Here is a 20980-nt window from a genome sequence, read left to right as displayed (position 1 = left end):
AAACCCAGCTGGTATCCCCTTCTCCAAGTCTCTCTTTGAGTGAGGAACTCTCATATCCAATGGAATGCTCAGAATCACTCTATTTCAGGGTAAGAGTCCTCATGGGAACATTCTGAACAGAAGGCATAGTAGAATCCTCAAATGCTGCTTAACACATGATTAGATCCTCCTCTGATACTACCCCAATACTCCTTATAGTCCAGGCAGACTCATCTGACTTCATCCTCTCAGTATCAGAGATCAGATAGGAGTTGAAAAAGTGTTTGAGGGGCCAGAGAGATAGCATGAGGTAAGGCATTTGCCTTGCAAGCAGAAGGACGCTGGTTCGAATCCCGGCATCCCATATGGTCCCCCGAGTCTGCCAGGAGTGATTTTTGAGCATAAAGCCAGGAATAACCCCTGAGCACTGCCATGTGTGACCCAAAAGCCAAAAAAAAAGTGTTTGATCCTCAACACCATTTGGTTCCCTGAAAACCTTTAGGAGTGATACCCTGAACTAGCACTGCTGGGTATGAACTCTAACCCAAAACAAACCCTTAAAATCTTCAAATATCAGAAGGGCAAAGTTTATAACCCTTTATAAAATGTATCTATCTATCCCTATCATCAACATTGTATAGCTGGGTAAACTGAGGCTTACACAGATTAAGACTCTTGACTCTAACTTTGAAAGGTCTAGACTATTTTCCCAACAGGTCCCTTAATTTTATGAGCTTTCATTCCTAATTTCTCCTAAGTTCTGCCCAGTTATCCAGTTCTTACACACTATAACTGGAATACTGCTCAGGTAGCTCGTGACCAACTCATAGAACAAAACCTACCCCTTCTCTGACTCTCTTCCCAGCAGTAGTGAAGCAGTGCTGGGTTTAGGTGCTGTCCATGGTGCTGAAACCGCCTCCTCCAGGACCTGGGCTAGGCTGATGGCTGAACTTTTGGGAGAAAACGAGGCTGGATTACAGGGTGCCCAGAGTCACAGGCAGGGGGAGGAGGATTATACCATGTTCCATTATGGTCAAAAACATTAAAGAATCTTTTTCTGTCAGCATTCTTTATGGCGCATCTTGGGAGCTAGTGAGCTTGGTGCAGCCTCCATCCTGCAGTCAGTTTTATTTGTTGGACTGAGCTGGAGATGAGTAGGCCTTTGGGTATGTTCAGAAGAGGATACTAGGTTGGTAGTGGGGCTCCTAAGAATCAAGGTAATCATTCTGCAGCAAATCCCTATTGAGGTGGATACAGCTACACCAATCATATCCTTCAGATCTTGGAGTTCCTGTGCAGAAAGATACTCAGACTACTTCTTCCAGAACCAGATGGTGGAAGCTTCTGGAAACATATTTCAATTTAACTTAAGAACCCACCTTATAGCCAGAACTCCACCAGAAAGGAGATACTTTGCCTCCAGAAAATATAAGCCTCCAAAACTAAAAATTACAAACATTTCAAAAAAATTGTTTTGGTTTTTTGGGCCACACTCATTTGATGCTCAGGGGTTACTCCTGGCTAAGCGGTCAGAAATCACCCCTGGCTTGGGGGGACCATATGGGATGCCGGGGGATCGAACCGCGCAGGGATCTAACCACAGTCCTTCCTTGGCTAGCGCTTGCAAGGCAGACACCTTACCTCTAGCGCCACCTGGCCCAAACATTTCAAATTTTTAGGATCTCATGAGAGCAGTTCAACCAGGAACCACAGAGATAGTAAAGGGGTTATAGAACTTCCCTTGTATGTGACCATTTCCTTATATTGAGTTCAATATGGCACCACATGTGGTTCATAATCATTGCTAGGAGTGACAAGTAGAAAACCCTGAGCACCATCGGTGAGGATGACCCCCCCAACCCCTAAAAAAATAAAAGCACTCACCCTTGGACACAATAGTTGCCAGCAATTGAACTATTGTATCCTTGCCAAAACCCAGGAACATAGATTTTATTGATTTAATGATGCAGGTGAGAAAACTGATGTTCAGAGAGGAGAAGTGAATTCTTAAAGTCTAGTAAGTACTGGCATGAAATCAGACCCAAGTCTATGGCTCCAAACATAAGCTGTTTGCTCCTGTGTTTCAAAGTCTCATTGAAGCAACTCAGAAAGTATAGAATTTCTGTTGTAGCACCTCTTCTTTTAGCCTGTTCCTGGATCTCTCCCCTGTGGGTTGAGTTTTAAGGAAGAAATAAATTAAACATGGATGTGAGGCCCAGCCTGATCAGGGTGAGGGGCCTGATCCTATTAGCACTGATGTTTCTTTCATGAGGATTGGGATGGTGCTTCCCACCTGTGGTCACCTAGGATAGTGGAGGGACTTTCTGTGAGTCACCAAGAGCACCTGCTCCAGCTCTGAGGCTCTCTGATCACCCCACCACCATCTGCCTGCACTTTTCTCCCTCCAGGCTTCCCCATGGACCAACATCAATTCTTGGAAGCCACAGAAAATTCTGGCTGCATTTCCAGCCTGGGACAGCAGAATGAGCCTTTACTTTACATCAGATCTGAGTCTACACCCTGGCTCTTTCTCTACTGTTAGACTTTGGAGAAATCACATAAGCTTGACCTACCACCCCCAAGATCTCTCTGGAGAAAAGGCAAAGAAACTGGATAGAAGCATTATTGTAAGGATGGGCTGAAATCAGACCCAAGTATATGACTCCAAATCTATGCTGTTTGCCCCTGTTATAAAGTCTCCTTGAACCAAATCATATTGTGTGGAATTCCTGCCATAGCTCCTTCCCCTCAGCCAGTTCCCAGATCCTTGCCCCTCCTCCTCTATGGGAGGAGGTGGGTTTGTCTGTCTAGAGCTCAGAGCTCAGTGGATCTTCTCTGGCTTTACACTCAATACATCTTTGGTGTTAGTAGAGCGTTGTCTGCTGTGGCTGTCATTATATCGATGGATGGATGTGTTTCTCATCCAGAGGACTCATGATCAAGAAAAGAGAAGTAGATGAAAATCATCATGGTGGGAGCAGAGTCCCCATTTGAAGAGGATACCTCCACCCTGGAGGAAGGCACAGCACCCAGAGCCCTGGTTGCTGGGGCTCTACCCCATCTAAGTTCACAACTAACTGAGATGGATGGGAGGCTTCCAATAGGGTCAAAGACATCTTCATCACAGGAAAAATGGATCTTGAATCATATAATCTCTACTGAGGGCCTTTGGATCTTGCCAGGCTCACTCCCCAGCCATGAGGGCACTGAACCTACTAGCCACATCTTCAGCATACAGAGCATACAGAGCTCCTGGAGGGAAGAGACCACCACTTCATCTGAGAGCAGTGAGCCAAGGTGATTCCCTGAGCCTATTTGTTTTTCTCTAAATGGGGGGAATGACAACACCCAGAGCAATGATGGAGAGCAGGGAGTGTGTGCGAATGAGGTGTAGGGCTGCATCTCAAAAGTCTCTCCAAGGCTTTTTACCCCCAGCAACTGCCCAGCACAGTCCCCTTCACTGGCTCTGAGAACCCACGTGAACCATAGAGGGGACAGACACTGCCCCCACCCCAGCCTGGTGAAGACCTCACTGTTGACCCAGCTCTTCACTTGCGTGCCAAGCAATCCACACAGTTGTGAAGACGGCAGAGATGAGTCTGGAAAGCAAGAACCCAGGGGAGCTCCACACATCAGTGCCCTCATGCATGCAAGGGAATTGCACGCAATGTGATGGCCCCAGTCAGACCTCTCATCCTGTTCCTTGCCCCTCTGTGAACATCATGGGAAGTAGGTAGCACCCCAACCTGTACCCTCTGCTGCACTCCATCTGTCTATTTGCCCTCTCAAGGGGTAGACCATTTGCCCACTTTCCCCTGACTGGCTTCTCTGATGACTGCTCTGCCCATTGTGCTGGTACCTGTCATTCTGCCTTTCGTGTGACAGACTGCTTATGGATTAGACCTACTGACTGCTTGTCTGTCTCTGGTTTCTTTGCAATTTCTGCAAGACATCTATCTGTCTGTTCACCCCCTGGTCATCCTGGCCTCCCGTGTGAGGTCCATGCACAGTGGCTAGTCACAACCTCTGTTCACTCATTAACTCTCTTCTTTCCACTCAAACTAGCTCTAATCTGTCTTCCCATTTGTATGTTTTCCTCTACTGCAGAGAAGTCAGTCAGTCAGGTCAGCTAGTCTAGCTGCCCCCATTTGCCCACTCTCTTACCCCCAAGGAATACCCCATTTTTCCTGTGTGTGAAGCTATATTCATTCCTCTGCACTGACCAGGCTGATACCCAGCCCTAGCCTTAGGAAAGCAGAACAGACCTACAGAAGCCCAGCACCCCATTAGCACCCCTATTCCAGTTTAGCCCCCAGCTAGCCTTCAAATGTATCATCATCTCTCCCTCTCTCAGCCCACCCTACCATCTCCAACTCCTGAGTATTATAGAAAGATTTAGCTACAGATATTTAGGGAACACTGGGCTCAAATTAATGGGAAAAATAAGGTTTTATTATTCCATTTCAGTTTTATTCCTCGACTGATTTTCTCCATTCCCACCAAGCAGCAATTGAGAAGGGCTGTTCTCTGCAGTATTTATGGTAATGTGGGTTAATGTCTGAGTTCCAGGAGCTCAATTAGCAAATTCATAGACAAGGGGGTCTGTTCGAGCTTCTCTTGTGAAGCCAATGATTCATTAGCCACAGGGAGACTCGGCTTTCCTGTCCGCATACAAAATATGGATCTCCCTTTTCCCAGGCACAGAGGGCCTGGTGGAGCCTGGTGCTTTTGTCCCCAGTATCTGTTATAGAGCTGGGTACAGAGCAAGGTGTTTGGAACTCAGCACAGGGTCATGGCAGCTGTCTCCATATGGGAACTAAATCAAGGAATCTTCTTGTCCCCAGTACCAGAAACAGAGCCTGGGACAGAGAAGGTGCCTAATACTTGGTGTAGCAACTGAACACCCCCAATTCCCTGTGCCTTGCTGCTCAGTAAATGAGTATTTGGAGACTTGCCAACTATTTGGTAAGGAATGAATGAATGAATGAATGAATGAATGAATAATGAACAGGTGCTGCCAGAATGACCAGTAGCAAAGCTGCCTGTATCCCCAGAATTTTACCCCAAGGGTGACTGGGGGAAAAAAACAAACACTGGATTTCAAGGTGGGTTCTAGTTTGGAAGAAGTAGGGTTGGAGGCGATAGGAGCTACTGCCCTTCCTCAGAGCCAAGGTTCAGGTATGAAGTTTTAGGGTGTGTTTGGCTGGGGCATCCAGGCTGAGAAGTGTTCTGGTAGCACCATCCATTAGGGAATCTAGGTAGAGAGGCACCTCTAGAACCTTCTCAAGGCCACCCTTGCTGGAGACTTGCCACTTGATTAGATAAGACTGAGTGATTACTCTCATGTTGCAGATATGGAAACTAAAGCACAGGGACAGGAAGTGCTTCTTCTGAGATCACCCAGCCAATTTGTGGTTCAACCAGGATTTGAATGAAGGTCTAGGATGGCCTTTCTTTTCCTTTCTGCTGCTGCCCAGTCTCATTCTTTGTCCTCTCTAGTCCTCTGATCTGCTTCCTTTCTCAGGGCTTCTTCATCCCTTGCCCACTTGCATGTTATCTTTGTGAGAGTGAGGACATTTCCTGTGTTCACAACTGTTTCCCCAGTGCCTGGAACAGGGCTGGTAACTCATACTTAGTGTGCAGCAAAGTCTCATTAAATAGTGGGTGAGTGATCCCCCAGCTCAACCTAAGAGCAAGAGTCTAGCATTAGTGACAGCATCTACATAGAAGATCTCTTGCTGCACAGAGATTATATAGAGATTGACCTGGTTCCCATCTTCCCTGCTGTGTGTGGGAAGCTTGAACTCTGCCACCAGTGAGAGCTAAAGAACCCAACTTTGGAGAGGTAACATGGCTTCTCCAAGGTGCATAACTTGCAATAGTGGAGTCAGAGACAGAATTCCTACCCATTCTATTCTGAATGCAAGTTCAAGTCTGCTGTCATTTGCATGCTGTGCTGGACATAAAGCCCACCCAGCTGCCCACTTGCCCTGAATAGACAGCTGCCCCACACCAGATAACCTGCAGGGTCACGTCCCTGGGATGAGTCACAGCTGTGACAGGGAGTCCAAGAAAGGCTGGGCAGGAGGGGGGTACTCAAGGCCAGGCCCGGGGCTCCTCCCTGCTCTGCCCACCCGCTGGAGGTCTCGTCAGTGTCAGCAGAGGCCTCTCAGCGGGATGAGGTTGGCATTTCCAGCAGGGCCTGCCACAGGCTGCCTGTCTCTCCAGGAAGAAGCTCTGCTGGGAGCACGGAGTGTGAGCGGCAGATGTGACAGCCAGGCCCAAGAGATAGGCCCCACATGCCCTCCTGCTTCCTGCAGAAGGAAACAGATCTGGCACCAGCCCCACGCTTAAGGCTCACACAAGTAGCTGCCAGCATTTGGGCCATGTGCCAGAAATTGCACCAAGAATTCCCTGGGGTCCTAGCCTTTACCTTCATAATTGTGCTGGAAGGAAGTGAGAGAATGAGCCCATTGTATAGTCAGGGACACAAAGGTTTGGAGATGGGACATCAGTTATCTACCATCACATGAACAGAGGGAGAATGGATGTAGAGCTGAGCTCCCTTTGACCAAATAGCTTGTCCTTGGAATTTCATTCTCAAGGTCCTCAGGTGAGAAGTGCAGGTCTGATAAAGGTGGTCTGATTTTCCGGGGCTTCCCCATGCAGCTTAATGAAGAAGACATAGGCCTGGACTGGGTGGCTAGGAGGCAGAGGTTCAGTCTGCTTCTATCATATACTCCCTGGCAAGTCACTTAACACTTCTGACCTCATTGGTGACCTCTGCAAAGTGGAGAATTTGTGTTTTGGGTCTCACTTACTGGTACTCAAGGGATACTGAGACTACTCCCTCTGGTGTTTAGAGGACCATGCAGCACCAGATATAGGACCCCAGATCTCCTGTGCAGAATGCATGCTTCAGCCCATTGAGCTATCTTTCTGGCCCCATGTCTTGGTTTTTGTTTGTTTTGATTACTCTGATTGCTAGTCCAAGCTTTGTGCTCAGGTTTGTTCCGGACAATGTTCAGGGGATCATGAAGTGTTGGAGATGGAACTGGAGGCTCCTATGTGAAATGCATGCACTCAGCAGGAAAGGCTCACTCTGATTTTCTGGTTGGAAGAAGACAGTCCTATCAGAAGGAGGGGGTGGCAGTGAGTCTCCAGGGAAACAAGTAGCACATGAGGTCCCCAAATGCAGAAAAGGGCAGAACCAGTCAGCCCTTCATCAGGGATCTGAGGCCCAGAGAGAAGTGACTTGCCCACGGTAACAAACACATTAGCATCTATGAAAGCTTCCCCGCTCCAGCTGCCAGCACAGCAGCAAGAGTCAAAGAAATGGAAAGCTTTGCCTTTGACCTGTGTTTTCTTGAATCTTTAGTCTTTTTTTCTTTGAAGAGAATAGCATATTAGGGCTCTCAAAAACTTTTTTTTCTCTCCCTTTTTAGAAAAATAAGCAGACTCAGTCTAGAAGCCCCTGAAAAACAGAAACGACATCTTGGTTTTCCCCCTAAGACCTGATGGCTGTTTCCCTGAGTCCCTGGTGGCTGGCACCATTATGGAAAGGCCCAGAGGGGGAACTTACTGGACCAGCTGCTGCATAAATAGCTAGAAACTTCAGACAGACTGAAAAATCAGGCGCCACTTCAAAGGTGCAATGACAGGCAGCAGCGATGGCAGGAGCGAGGAGGTGGCCTTCCCTGGTGAGCCTCTGCAGAAAGGAGGCTGGACACTGCTGATCTTCCCAGAATCTGTCACTCCAGCAGGGCATACAGTGCCTCTACACCAAGGAAGGTCTCACAATATTTGCCAAGCTCCAGGGAGATGGGTGAACCTACTGGGAAGGGAGGTCAAGTTGGAGTGAACAGAGCATGGCTCAGGAATTTGAAGCAAGGGGTTGACCCGCCTCCTACACCCTTGCAAAACTGGAGGCCTTGGGCATAAGACTGAGCACCCAGGAGCCCAGGTGACCCTGCCTGGCTGAGGTGGAAGAGGAAGGGCAGGGTCCACTCACCGAGTTCCCTTTGTGTGGTTGCAACAAATCTGGGGGTCCCAGGATTCCTACTGCCCCACTTTACAGACTTAGGGAAATTGGACTCACTGACCCCAGAAAGGTAGCAGGAAGACCCTCTAGAATGGTTGGAGCAGAGCAAAAGTACTGGGGAAATAGTAGCAGGGATGTGTGCTTGTATATCTATTTGTATGTGTATATCTATGTAGATCTGTGTGTGAGCATCTGTGTGTATCACTTTGTGTGCAAACTCTTGCTTGTGGCCTATATATGTGCATATTTGTACACATGTACATAGTGTGTGCATATCCATATGGGCATACTTGTTCTTGTGCCCATCAATATGTGTATATTTGTGTGTGTGAATATTTTCCCCTGTATGTGCATGCCAGTACACATCTATACATGTGTATTCATGTTTGTACATGTATGCATTCATGTCTGTGCAAGTGTCATGCTCCCACACACATTAGCACCTCCCATTCCATGCGTCCACCTTGCTAGGAATATTCCCAAGTTGTTCATCCTATGTTCCCTACTTATACTCTCTTTTTATTCTGTTTTACCCTTCTCCCCTACCACACACACTCATCTTCCATATCCCACTCTGAGAACACTGTCATACCAAACTTATGTGATCTCATGTCTCTGAGCCTCAGTTTAGTAAAATGTGGCATGCCACTATGTTCCATCATTGGAGACTTGGCCAGCACCAAGCTCTTACCTGTCACACATAAGCCCTCAGTAGAGGCAGGCCCTCCCCCATCATTCCAGCTACCTCTCCTCCCTCCTTTCGCTGTGTTCTTTCCAGCTATCTCTGTGCCTCTGTTTCCCTTATGTAAATGCAGGTGATGCTCCCTGGCCCTGGGGCTACGGAAAGATTAGGAAAGGTACATGTGAGCAGGGCCTGTGGTTCCATTGCTTGCTGGTCACGTTCTTCATTATCCTAAGACCTCGGTGCCTTGCACAGAAACACGAGTCATGATCACTGTATGGGAACAGGGCATTGACCTCCCTTAGTGTTGAATTCTTTGCACTAACTTAAAAATATAAAGAAATGTCTTATCCCATATATCCAAGAAACTGCCAACTACATAAAATGTGCAGCTCCCTACATCCCAGAATGTTTCCCCACCCCGTTGGTACCACCCCTCCCCAGTGGTAGTCACAATTCTGATCCCTGATGCCACCAGCTGCAGCCTTGAAGAGCTTTTGGCATAGATGAGGAGGAGCATGAATTCTACAGTCAGGAGCTAGGCTGGGGATCAGGGCATCATTGTCTGGGCAAAGAGAAATGCTGAGATTGTACTCGGGTGGGAGAGAAAGAAAAGGAGAAGGCCCTGAGCCTGGAGTCTCAGGGGACACTTGCCCAGGAGTCTTTCGTTGAAGGAGAGGCAGGAAGCGCACAACCCCTGTGGCTGTGGTCACGTGCATCTGGGGGCTCTGGTCCAGGCAGCCCAGCAGAGCCAGAAGCGTGGGCAGCTGCTGCCCAGCCCTTTGATGTGACAGAGATGGAGACACACACACGCCCGACAATTAATTAATTGTGACTTTCACCAGGCTGCGGCCGCTTCCTATTGATCTCCGCCCGTCTGGAGTGAGAGAGACAATTAGGAGGGAGCGCTGCTGCGGCAGCTAATTACCCGCAGAATGAAACCGTGCCTTTCAATGTATTAAACTTTTATCACAAAAATAACCCGGCTGCCCCCTCCTGCTGAGAAGCAAAGGGGGTGCTCTAGTGTGACATCCCCAGTTAGCCCTTCACAGGTGCCAGAAGCCTTAGGAAGCCTCGGAGAAGCTTATACCCACCTGAGAAACAGCTGGCAGCACAAGGGGCCCCATTTTATCCAAACCAGTAGCCTCCTGCCCAGGACCAGGTGGGTTTTTAAGTACTGCCAGGCAGCAGACCAACTAGATTTGGCAGCCTTTCCCAAGAATCTTGAGGTTTCTGAGAAAGCCTGGGCACCCAAGGCCAGCTGAGACCACACAGTCACCCCCCTCTTGGGTGGTAGAGTCTGGAGTGTAAGAGCGATCCGGGCTCACACAACCCCAGATACCTCAATTCAGTGCTTAGGATACCTCCAGCCTGTATGGGAAACCCTGCCATGGGATCTGACAAATGAGGGCCACCACTGCTCAGAGAGAGAACAGTGCCACGAGGGCCACCACTAGAATATTGGTCCCCTACTTTCTCCACGCATGGCCCAGGATGGGTAGCATTTTCTCTTAAAGCTCCAGTTTCTTAACTGTCAATGAAATGACTTCTTCACCATGCAGGGAAGTTGTAAATATTGAAAAATATAATAATAATAATAATAATAATAATAATAATAATAAAAGAAATATAATGTGCCCCCTCTGCAACGTGACTATCTCTTAGAGGGAATAGGAAAACTGAGGCTCTGATATGGAATCACTGAGCCTTGGGCAGTCTGGGAGAGAAACTGGAACAAGAAATTCCCTTCCAGCCTCTTTCCATTCCATGAGCTTCTCTATGCTTGGACCCGTTTCTTGGATGTGTGTGCCAGAAAGGGACTCTGAGTGGGTCATTCGCTCACAGGACTTTGAGGTCCTTGGCTTTATGTGCTGGTGACTGGGTCACTTCTTTTAGATCATTAAACCCAATAGGGTCCCCCACAGTCCTGTGATGCAGGTGGCAAAGAGTGTGTGGTGGGCAGAGAGCTTCCATCCCCAAACCCAAATGAAAGGGTGGGGGCAGCTTAAGCAGCCCAGCCCAGGGCTGGGGTCTCTGAGCTCTCAATCCAGGACCCTACAAAGGGTCCCCAGGTCTATTATAACAACAGCTTGAAACCCTTCCTCCTTGGGTCAGTCCCAGCACCCAAACTATGAGCTTTTGCTTCCATTCCCCCCAGTCAGGGCCAATCAGACTTGGTTCTTGCAGGAGATGAAGGGAGGGGGTGCTTATTCCACTAGCCTCTATGCCTTGGCATCCACCCCTGCTCATCCAACTGCATCTCCCAGCAACAGCCTAACTGTAGTGGTCAAGAGGCCAGAGAAATCTTGCGGGGACCCCAGGCAAGATTGCTCTGAAATCCCTTTCTGCAGAAAAGCACTGAGCAAGCACTATAGGCTCTTTCCGTCGTGCCTTCAGCCTGAGTCTGAGTGCCCCCTTCTGGCTCATTATAGCCTTGCAGGTGGGTGATGGGGGGGGGGGGGAACGGGGACTTGAGGGAGACTCCCAGATGCTCCATGCAATCTCGGGCGCCACTCTTTGAAGTTTGGACTCATCATTTCCATTCATTTGGCCACAACATCCTGAGGAAACTGCTTCTTTCTTTTTTTAGATTTTATTTATTTATTTGGGGCATGGAATGAGCTATGCCCCATGGTGTTCTGGAGCTATTCCTGGCATGAGGGTGTGATTTTATGCTTAGCAGGGCTCAGGGGACCATATGTGGTGCTGGGGATTCAAACCAGAGTCACAGCATGCAAGGCAGGTATATTACTTCCTTTATTCTCTCTAGCCCCTATTTCTTGAGTATTTGGTTCTGCTCTATTTGTTTCTTCTCCAAAGACATGCATCCTCCATCCATCCTCATCACCCCTGGAGAGGGGCTTCCATCTGTTTCACAGATGGACACACTGAGGTACAGGATATGAGGAGGAAGTTAAGTGGACTGATATTACCTATTCCAGGAGGGGTAATGTAAGGGTTTCTACCCAGGCTGTCCTTCTCTGATCCTTCTCTGGCAAGTGAGCAGGGCTTGGATATGGGGAGAGGTGGAGAGTTAAGGCAGGCATTTATTCAGAACAGAAAAGATGATGCTAGCCTAACCCCAGAACTCATAATCTGCTGTGGCAACTATGTGATTAAGCAACTTAATGTCCATTGTGGACCTTTTCATTTCTGTTTTGGGATCATACCTTTTGTGGTCAGGTACTACTTCAAACTCAAGAATTCTCCCCACTGATATTTATGTACCAAGCAGAGCTTGGGATAGGCCTGGGTCCCCACATGCAAATTAAGCACTTTAGCCCTCTGAGCTATCTTCTCAGTCCCATTAAAGTCCTTCCTGACTTACCAGAGGCTATAAGCACAAGTTCTCACTTTGGTCTTTCCAGAAGTGGCAAGAGGTGGGCTAGAGAGTTAGAGATGCTTCAGGAGGTAAAGTGCTTGACTTACAGTGCCACCAACTCCAGTCACACACTGACAGAGATCACTCCCAAACACAGAATTAGGAATAGCCCTGAGCATCATGTTTATGATCCCCCTCAAATGAAACAAAAAGCTTTGAGTTGGAAAGAGTACAGGGGAAGGGTGTTTGCTATGCACGTGGCAAACCCTGGTTTGATGAACAAGTTTGGGATACATATGGTCCCCACCCCCCTCCAAGCACAGCCAGGACTCAGTCCTAAGTACAAATCTAGGAATAGGCCCAAAGCACTGCTAAATGTTGCTCCAAAAACAAAACAAGCAAACATATTGTTGGCTAGCAGTATAGCTTTTACTTGCCTTGAAGTTGTGAGGACTTGGGCTTGATTCCCACACACACTCACTCATCCATATGCACACACAAACAAATTGCAAGAGACTTTACATGGAGATTAAAAGCCACTTGAGGGGTAGGCAGAGCCTTGCCCTTGTGTCTCTTCCCTCATAACATCCATCCATCTATCTATCTATCTATCTATCTATCTATCTATCTATCTATCTATCTACCTACCTATGGTGTCTAGGCCATTTCAATTGTGAGTTATCAGTGAGAAACTCCTGGGCCCAGGGTGGCCTCACTCCCCCTCATCTATCCAATAAGATGAGAGTATGGGGGCAGGGCCTCCAGCAGTGAGCATTCCTTCCCCACCTCCCAGCCTTCAGGTTCCTATCTAACTCCCTAGGACTTATTCCATTCTAAGATCTGCCCAGAAATGGGCACTCAATTAAGGGTTCCCTCTGCTTTCTATCTTGGAAAGTCAGAGTGAAGTGAGTCAGGACCCAAGTCACCCCTGTTTTGTCACACGCATGTGCTTATGGGTGTTTGGTTGCAGAGCTGGGCATGTTCTGGGGCAAGGACTCTTATTTTGCTTTTCCTTGGGGGAGATGATTCACAACGTGGAAGAAATGCCCTAAACCTGGAGGAGGTACAGATGAAACTAGGCACAGATAACAGCAGACTAAGGGTTCGAGTAATGCTCAGTGAGGAATGGAGGAAGCATGTGAGAACTGAGGGCAGGAGAGGACATTGGGGGTAGAGGAAGCCTCTTGAAGGGGCATGTCCCAGGTAAACTTTGGGCTTGGGTCAATCTGGACTAAGAATATGGTGGGAGAGACATGCCAGGAAGGATGATGACACTGAAAAGAGCAGCAAGACAACCTGTGGGCTGGGGGGCCAGGCGAGGTCTGGCTGTTAACTCTGAGGTCCTGGCAAAGGTATTGGAAATGTTCTCAAGGTAATGGAAGTGCAGAGGTCTCACAAAAAAAAACAGGCTAATCATTGTCAAATAGATGTGCCCCAGTGTCCACAGAGCCTAAAGGTGGAAGTCATCTGAATATCTGTTGGTGGGTGAATGGACTCTGAACCATAGAACACTACTTGGCTTGATGGAAGAAAGAGCCTCTGAGGAGCACTCATGAGCTGTATAGGTGGAGTAGGGAGAACCAGACAGAGAAGTCTTGGGGGACTCACTTAAAGAGGGACTATGGAGAGCCAGTTCCTATAGCAGACATAGAATAGGCCACAGGAACTATAGGAGGAAGGGAGGAGTGGTTGGAGCTCCTGGCTACGGGGTTTACATATGGGATAATGACTAGATTCTAGAGAATATGGTGCCATTGGTGTCCCACAGGGTGAATGGGTTGAACTTAAGGATGGAAAAAGGGCTGGATACTTTTCTTTTGTGCCTCCTCATCTTCTGCCTCTGAGAAGCCATCTAAGTTTTCCACACTGCAACACCCACCTCTGGGCGTTTCTGATACCTCTGACCTGTCCACTTTAGAAGTTATTTCTGGAGCTAGAGAAATTAGTACAGTGGATAAAGTGCTTTCCTTGCAGAGGGCCAACCCAGGTTTGATCTCTATCAACCCAAATGGCCCTCAAAGCACTGCCAAGAGTGATTCCTGGGTGCAGTGCCAAAAATAAACCCTGAGCACTGCCTGGTGTGGTTCCAAAACAAAAAAACAAACAAAGATAAGTTTTCTCTGTGTCTGCCTTCTCCAACCAGCTCTAAGCTCTCTAAAAACAGGCCTGAGTATTTTTCACTTTAGAAGCCCAGGCACTCTACCTGAGCAATGAAGAACTGAGAAAGTCTGAGTGGAGTGGAGTGGAGAGCTGGAGCGGAGAGCAGAACCATGGACAGCTCCAAAGGAGGTGAGATTGCCCCTACAGGCTCCCTGGAGGAAGTCACCCATGGCCAGGACATCCCTGGAGTGAAGGAAGCTGAAGACGCTAAGTTCAGCAACATTATCAGGGCCACCTGCTCTCTGTGCAACCCTCGTGCTTGTCTAGCAGAGCAATCATGAGAGGCTACAGGAAAGCCATATGCCTGAGTAGTGGGACACTGAGTTTGTGCAGGTCCCAGGGTCTCCCTCCAGTTAGCCATCCTCCCATAGACTGCCATTGGGACAGGCCACTAGCATCCTATCCCCCCCCAAAGGTAACATGGGGACTCCCGAGCAGAAGTGGTAAGGCAGGAGCAAATGGGAGGGTGGTTTGTGTGCCCGTGTCACTCCCAGAAATTCTGGGATGGAGCTGTGCAGGATGCTGTTCTCCTGTGTCTCCAGAGGGCCAAGAGTACTTCCTGTCCCTACCCCAAGGGATCAACATTCTCCCATCATGCCTCTTCTAGACTTCATGATCAATTCCTGAGCACAGGTGTGCAAGGGAGGAGAATAGAAGCCAAGTCTTTGGTTATTTTTTGTTTTTTTTTTTTTTTTTTTTTGTTTTGGGGTTATGCCTGGCAGCATTCAGGGGTTACTCCTGGCTCTGCACTCAGAAATTACTCCTGGCAGGCTGAGGGGACCAGATGGCATGCCTCAGATTGAGCCAGGGTTGGCTGCATGCCCAAGAAAGCAAGTCCTGGTCAGATCCCTGTTCCACTGCCCCCAGGTGACATGTTGGCAGTGTTGGTAGTGAGTACTTTGTCCTAGGAGCTATTCAAGCAGAGGTTGGACAGGCTGCTTTTGTCATCTTCAATGCACATTATTGTGTGATGGCTCCCAGGTGATACCTATGTCTTGTTTTATATATAAATTATATTTTAGAGGAACAGGGAATACACAATGCAACTAACATAAATGTACATGAGTTTTGACAAATGTAAATAGTGGTGTAACTGATGCCTTAAGATAAAAATATTTTCATCACCCCCCCCAAATCTCACCTCCCTCCCTATTCCTGCACTTGATTTGTTTTTGTTTGTTTGTTTGTTTTTGAGTCATACCCGGCAGCGCTCAGGGGTTACTCCTGGCTCTACATTCAGAAACCGCTCCTGGCAGGCTCAGGGGACCATATGGGATGCCGGGATTCAAACCACCAATCTTCTGCATGCAAGGCGAATGCCTTATCTCCATGCTATCTCTCCAGCCCCTGATTTGGGTTTTTATGGCCACACCCAGCATGGCAGGGATAGAACCTGGGCCTCCACATGCAAATCCCTCTAAACTATCTCCCTGACTTGCCCAACCCTGCACTTTAATTAGCAAAACTTGGGGCTCAAAAAATAGTAATAATAATAGTTAAGGCATCTTTCCTCTACCAGTGGTCCTCAAACTATGGCCCGCGGGCCACATATTGTATTTGTATCTGTTTTGTTTCTTCATTGCAAAATAAGATATATGCAGTGTGCATAAGAATTCGTTCATAAGTTTTGTGTTTACTATAGTCAGACCCTCCAATGGTCTGAGGGACAGTGAACTGGCCCCTGTTTAAAAAGTTTGAGGACCCCTGCAGACCCTCACTCTACTTTCTCTAGTGCTAGTGCAGAGTTTTAGATGCGGCATGAGAAGGAAAAAAAAACAAACCTCTGAGCACAGGAAGAATGTTTTTGAAGGCTTCTAAATTCTGCATCACTAGCTGATGGCTCCTGGGAAAGGCAGGCCAGGGTGGGCGGAGCCTCAGAGAGGGCAGGGCCTTGACATGGCAGCACTTGGCCCACCTGATGCTCAGGGTACATTCAAGCATCCAAATAAGCATCGCTGTTTCTGAGCATCTCCACATATCCAACAAAGTCTCAGTACTCTCCAGTGCACAGCACGAGTCAGAACAGCCTGTATCATTATTATTAAATGTACCACCTTCATCTTTCAATGAAGAAAGGGCCTGCTTTGCTCAGCTCACACAGACAGGACTGTGACTCAGACTCCAATCAGTTCTCTGAGCCTGCTTCTCCCTCTTTTTCCCCCCAGTGCTCCTGATATAGTCCTCTGGGGTGAACTCCCCATTCCACCTCCATCTCTTCAGTGCACCACCGAGGTCTGAAGGCCCATACCTCCTGCAGCCAGGCCCTGTTCCCAGAGGCTGTTTCCCCTCCGCAGCTAGTGCCTGGTGCCAGAAGATTGGGGCACATATTCCATGGCATTTGCATACTACTTAGGAAAGCTTGCGCTGCCGCTGCTTTCCCACCTGCAGCAAACTCTGGGCTGATTAGTTCTCCCCACACTAGAGAGTTAATTACTCTCCTGGTAGACCGGGTGTTTATTTGTAATCAGCCAGCCCTGGGGAAGGGTTGAAAATGGCCTGGCAGCTGTCATTAGCCCAAATTCCTGAGCAGCTTCAAGGATGGAAAATGAATGTGGGCTGGGGAGAGTCCAAAGGGCAGGGCCCATATTTTGCATGTGGGAGGCCTGGGTTGGAGCCCTGATACTATATGGTCCTCTGCACTCTGCCAGGAGTAACCCCTAAGAGTAACCCCTCAGTATCATTGGGCACCCCCCATCCCCACCCACGGAACTGAATTAAACATCAGGGGAGTGTAGAACTCAGAGAGATGCTGGGGACAGAGGTATTGGCTTAACCGGTTACAATAAAGAAAGCAGAAGCTGAAACTAAGGAAGCTAGGAAGGGGACAAGCTCTGCAGGGAGCAAGCCAGAAAGAAACAAGGCCTACAGGCCCGCCTCTGTCCTTGACACCTCCTTGACCAATATGAGGCAAGGGGGCTGGGGGAAAAATTGAGGTCTGGGGGTGGAGTTGGTATTAGTTTTGCTGCTCAGACTCCCTAACTCTGGGCATCTCCGTTTTCTCATCCAGTCATTGGGGACAACTGTGACTTAGTAGTTACCTGGTTGGGGATCATGTAAGCCAGTGGTCAGGGGCTGCAGTAAAACAAAAAAGTCTTAGTTGAGTAGGAAGAAATGTTTCTGAATTCCCAGGGGAGCAGGAACCTGGTGGGTCTCCATCAGTTAGAAATGGCCCCTATCCCAGGCAGAGTGAGTGAGCAGCCTTCATTCTATCCTGACCCAGAAAACTTGGACAACTTGCTTCCTCTCCTCCTCTATCATGGACTTCAGACCTCTCAGCTCCTGCTTCCCACTTGTTAAAAGCTGAAAGGTCATCCTCAAAGGCCCAGGAGAGGCCCAGGCAACATATCAAGGCTTGAAAAACTCTGTGTTGCTGCCAGGGCTCCAGAAAGCTACACAGCTTGCAGGAAATGAACACGGGACCCAGCCCAGAAATTCTGCTCCAGTGGATAGAGCATTGCTGGGCAAGTTTACTAACCAGCTCCTGCAGATAATTCTGACCATCAGGTGCCAACAATGCCTTTGGGTCAATTTCCTCCCCACTTTACCAGTGGGGAGACCAAAGCCCAGAGCAGTGACTTATCTGAGACCACCCAGAAGAACATCCAGAAGAACATTGTTCCCTGCCTCCCAGTCAAGCCAGACTTCTAGTAAAATTCTGGTATAGGCAGGAATGCTCTTGATGCACAAGGGCAGTCAGCGCTAAGTCTTGACTAGCCTATAAGAGCCATAATCTTGACCCTAGGTGGAGTTGCAGATGGAGGGGTCCCTTATTCTTCTGTGTAGCACATTGGAACACTCCCTTCATCTGGCCTCTTCCCTATCAAGGTCAATATCTCATAAATGTAAGGTGAATTTAGGCAGGGCAATGCCTGGAGTCAAATCTAGAGCCTCACACATGCCAGGCAAGTGCACTACTGCTGAGCCATCTTCCCAGCCTTGAATTACGTTTGGAGGAGGAAACACCCAGATGTGCTCAGGGATTTTTCCTGGTTCTGCACTCAGGAATTATTCCTGACAGTGCTCAGGAACCATATGTGGTGCCTAACTAGGGATTTAACCAGCGTTGACCATATACAAGACAAGTGTCCTACCTACTGAATTATCACTTTGGCCCCCTCACAACATTTTTGTTTATGATCCTCCCCATTTCACAAACACACATTTAACTTCCAAAAGAGGCAAAGAATAAAGACTGCTGTGAAATGTGGGGCAGACTTCTGCAGTTCCTTCCTTGATGTCCAAACATTGTCCTACGATAAGAGCTCAACTCTTATCTGAGACTAGACCTGGTGGATGAACCTCGTAGGTCATGAAGCCTCAGACAGGGCTTGCTCTCACATCTATGTCTCCTCACCTCATGGAATCTGAGATCTGGGGAAATGGAAGAAGATATTCATTCCCTCTGTTCAGTGTGTCCCCTGTCATATTTACAGAGCTATCACTGACTCCTTCATTTCCACACGAATGACCCTTCATTACCATCGATGCCTTGATTTCTCAGCAAGTGAGCAGATTCTTGCAACAGCCTGATAAGTAAAATCATCCAACCCTTGGAAATAAGGCAAACAGATAGCTGGTATCCTTGCAAACTTAAATGATTGAGTTGCTTTGTAAACCCTCCTGAGGGTCAGCTGACTCTAGGGGAAAGTGACTTTGCTGTACTTTTATTTACCATTGATCAGTGTCAGCTCTGTAAAGATAGCTGGCAGAAAACTCGCAAATTGAAAATTATTTTGACTGATAGACGCAAATGATTTCTTTCCAAAATACAAGATAATTCCAATTTTATTGTCCTCTAGAACATCAGCCAATTTTATCTAATTTAGCAATTTTATGAATATTTCAAAATTCATGTCAGTTGTCTTTTGATGGGGCTGTTATTATCGAATTTGGGGGGTAGGTTTTGGGGGAGGTCTCTTCTTTTACTCCATGTAGCATTCTATACGATTTTCCTCCTCATCCTACATCGAATAAGCTTGATCCTTCTATCAACTTTAATTTTTTTTTTTTTTTTTTTGGTTTTTGGGCCACACCCGTTTGACGCTCAGGGGTTACTCCTGGCTATGTGCTCAGAAATCGCCCCTGGCTTGGGGGGACCATATGGGACGCCGGGGGATCGAACCGCGGTCCGTTCTTGGCTAGCGCTTGTAAGGCAGACACCTTACCTCTAGCGCCACCTTCCCGGCCCCTATCAACTTTAATTTTTAAACTACCAAAAATGTTAAATTTGACAGCTTCCATGGATGACTCAGTGGTGAAATCCCTGCCTTGCAGGCATAAGACTTTAAGTTTGATCCCCAGTGCCACCCATATCTGCTGAGCCCATCTGGTTGGCTTGGCTGCCCAGGACCCCCACAGTGGCAACAGAGCCAGGAGCATGCCAGCTGTGTGGTACCAGTGTTCACCCACTGAGAGCACCACAACTGAAGATGTGCAGGCACCCCAGCCTACCACACAAGCCCTACAAGCAAGCATGCCTGGATGCATGTGTGTGATCTTCGATCAACATAACAGTGCCAGAGGGAAGGAATGGGCTAATTGATGTGTGATGATTATTTCTCTAAGACATGTATATTGAGTATTTTAAAAAACTGTGCTTTGAGCAGATGTTCACAGTATTGAACTTTCTCTCGTGCCACTCTGCCCCTTTCTCCAGGGAGAGATCACATGCCTTGCCAGAGGGAGGCCTTCCTGTGAGACAAACTGCTGGGAGCGGCCCCCTAAGCACCATCAACTGTGGCCCTGAATTAAAAAAGAAAATTGTGGGGCTGGAGAGATAGCACAGCTGTAGGGTATTTGCTTGCACATGGCCGACTCGGGACAAACCGGGTTCAATTCCCGGCATCCCATATGGTCCCCTGAGTTTGCCAGGAGTAATTTATGAACTCAAAGTCAGGAATAACCCCTGAGCACCACAGGGTGTGGCCCCAAAAAAAACCAAAACAAAACAAAAAAATGGGCATGATTTCTCAGCACCCCATATGGTCCTCAGTGCACCACAGAGAGTAAGTCTTGAACACTACTTGGTATGGCCTGATAAACAAAATCAAAATAGAAAAATACAAATACCCTGACTCTTCCTCGGTGGCCATGGGCAAGTCTTTATGGCCCAGGACTTGTCTCACTAAGAGGAATGATAGAGCCAACCATGCTGGCCATCAGTGAGAGGTGGCATTTCCAACTCTTCCTACAGGGAAGCAAGACATCAAAAGATTCCCCAAACTCTAAGGTGGGTGCTGGGAGGAAATAGACACCATGGAAGCAGCCTTCCAGTCTCTTACCTATTTCTTTATCCTGCTAGATGCAGCAAATGAGGCTCAGAGAAGTTAGGGAACTTGCCTCAGGTCACACAGCTCTTAGCCACAATGAGAATTTATTTTATTTATTTGGGGGGAATCACACCTGTCAGTGTTTAGGGGTTAGTCATGACTGCACTCAGAAATCACTCCTGGCAGACTCAAGGGACCATACAAATATTGAGTATCGAACATGGGGTTGGCTGTGTGCAAAACAAACTCTGGCCCCTAAGGACTTATTTTAATGAGCTATTTGAAGCCACAACTTCCTCATACATTTACATAATCCCTAGCAGCCAGCCAGGAGGCTGCATCAGCCCCATTTTACAAAGATACTGAGAGCTATGGAGGAATGATGCGTTTTGCCCGTGGTCACTGTGAGTAGCGTCTGGGTAAACTGGAGACAAGCCAGTTCTCCTAATCGCCTGATTCCAGGGGAGTCTGGGAGGGGCTGGTGGAGTGCTTTGTTCCCCTTAAATCTCCCTGTGTGGGTCTATTGG

This window comes from Suncus etruscus, chromosome 6 (genome assembly GCF_024139225.1).
Source record: "Suncus etruscus isolate mSunEtr1 chromosome 6, mSunEtr1.pri.cur, whole genome shotgun sequence".
In the NCBI taxonomy this organism is placed as follows: domain Eukaryota; kingdom Metazoa; phylum Chordata; class Mammalia; order Eulipotyphla; family Soricidae; genus Suncus; species Suncus etruscus.
This window is presented reverse-complemented; position numbering follows the sequence as displayed.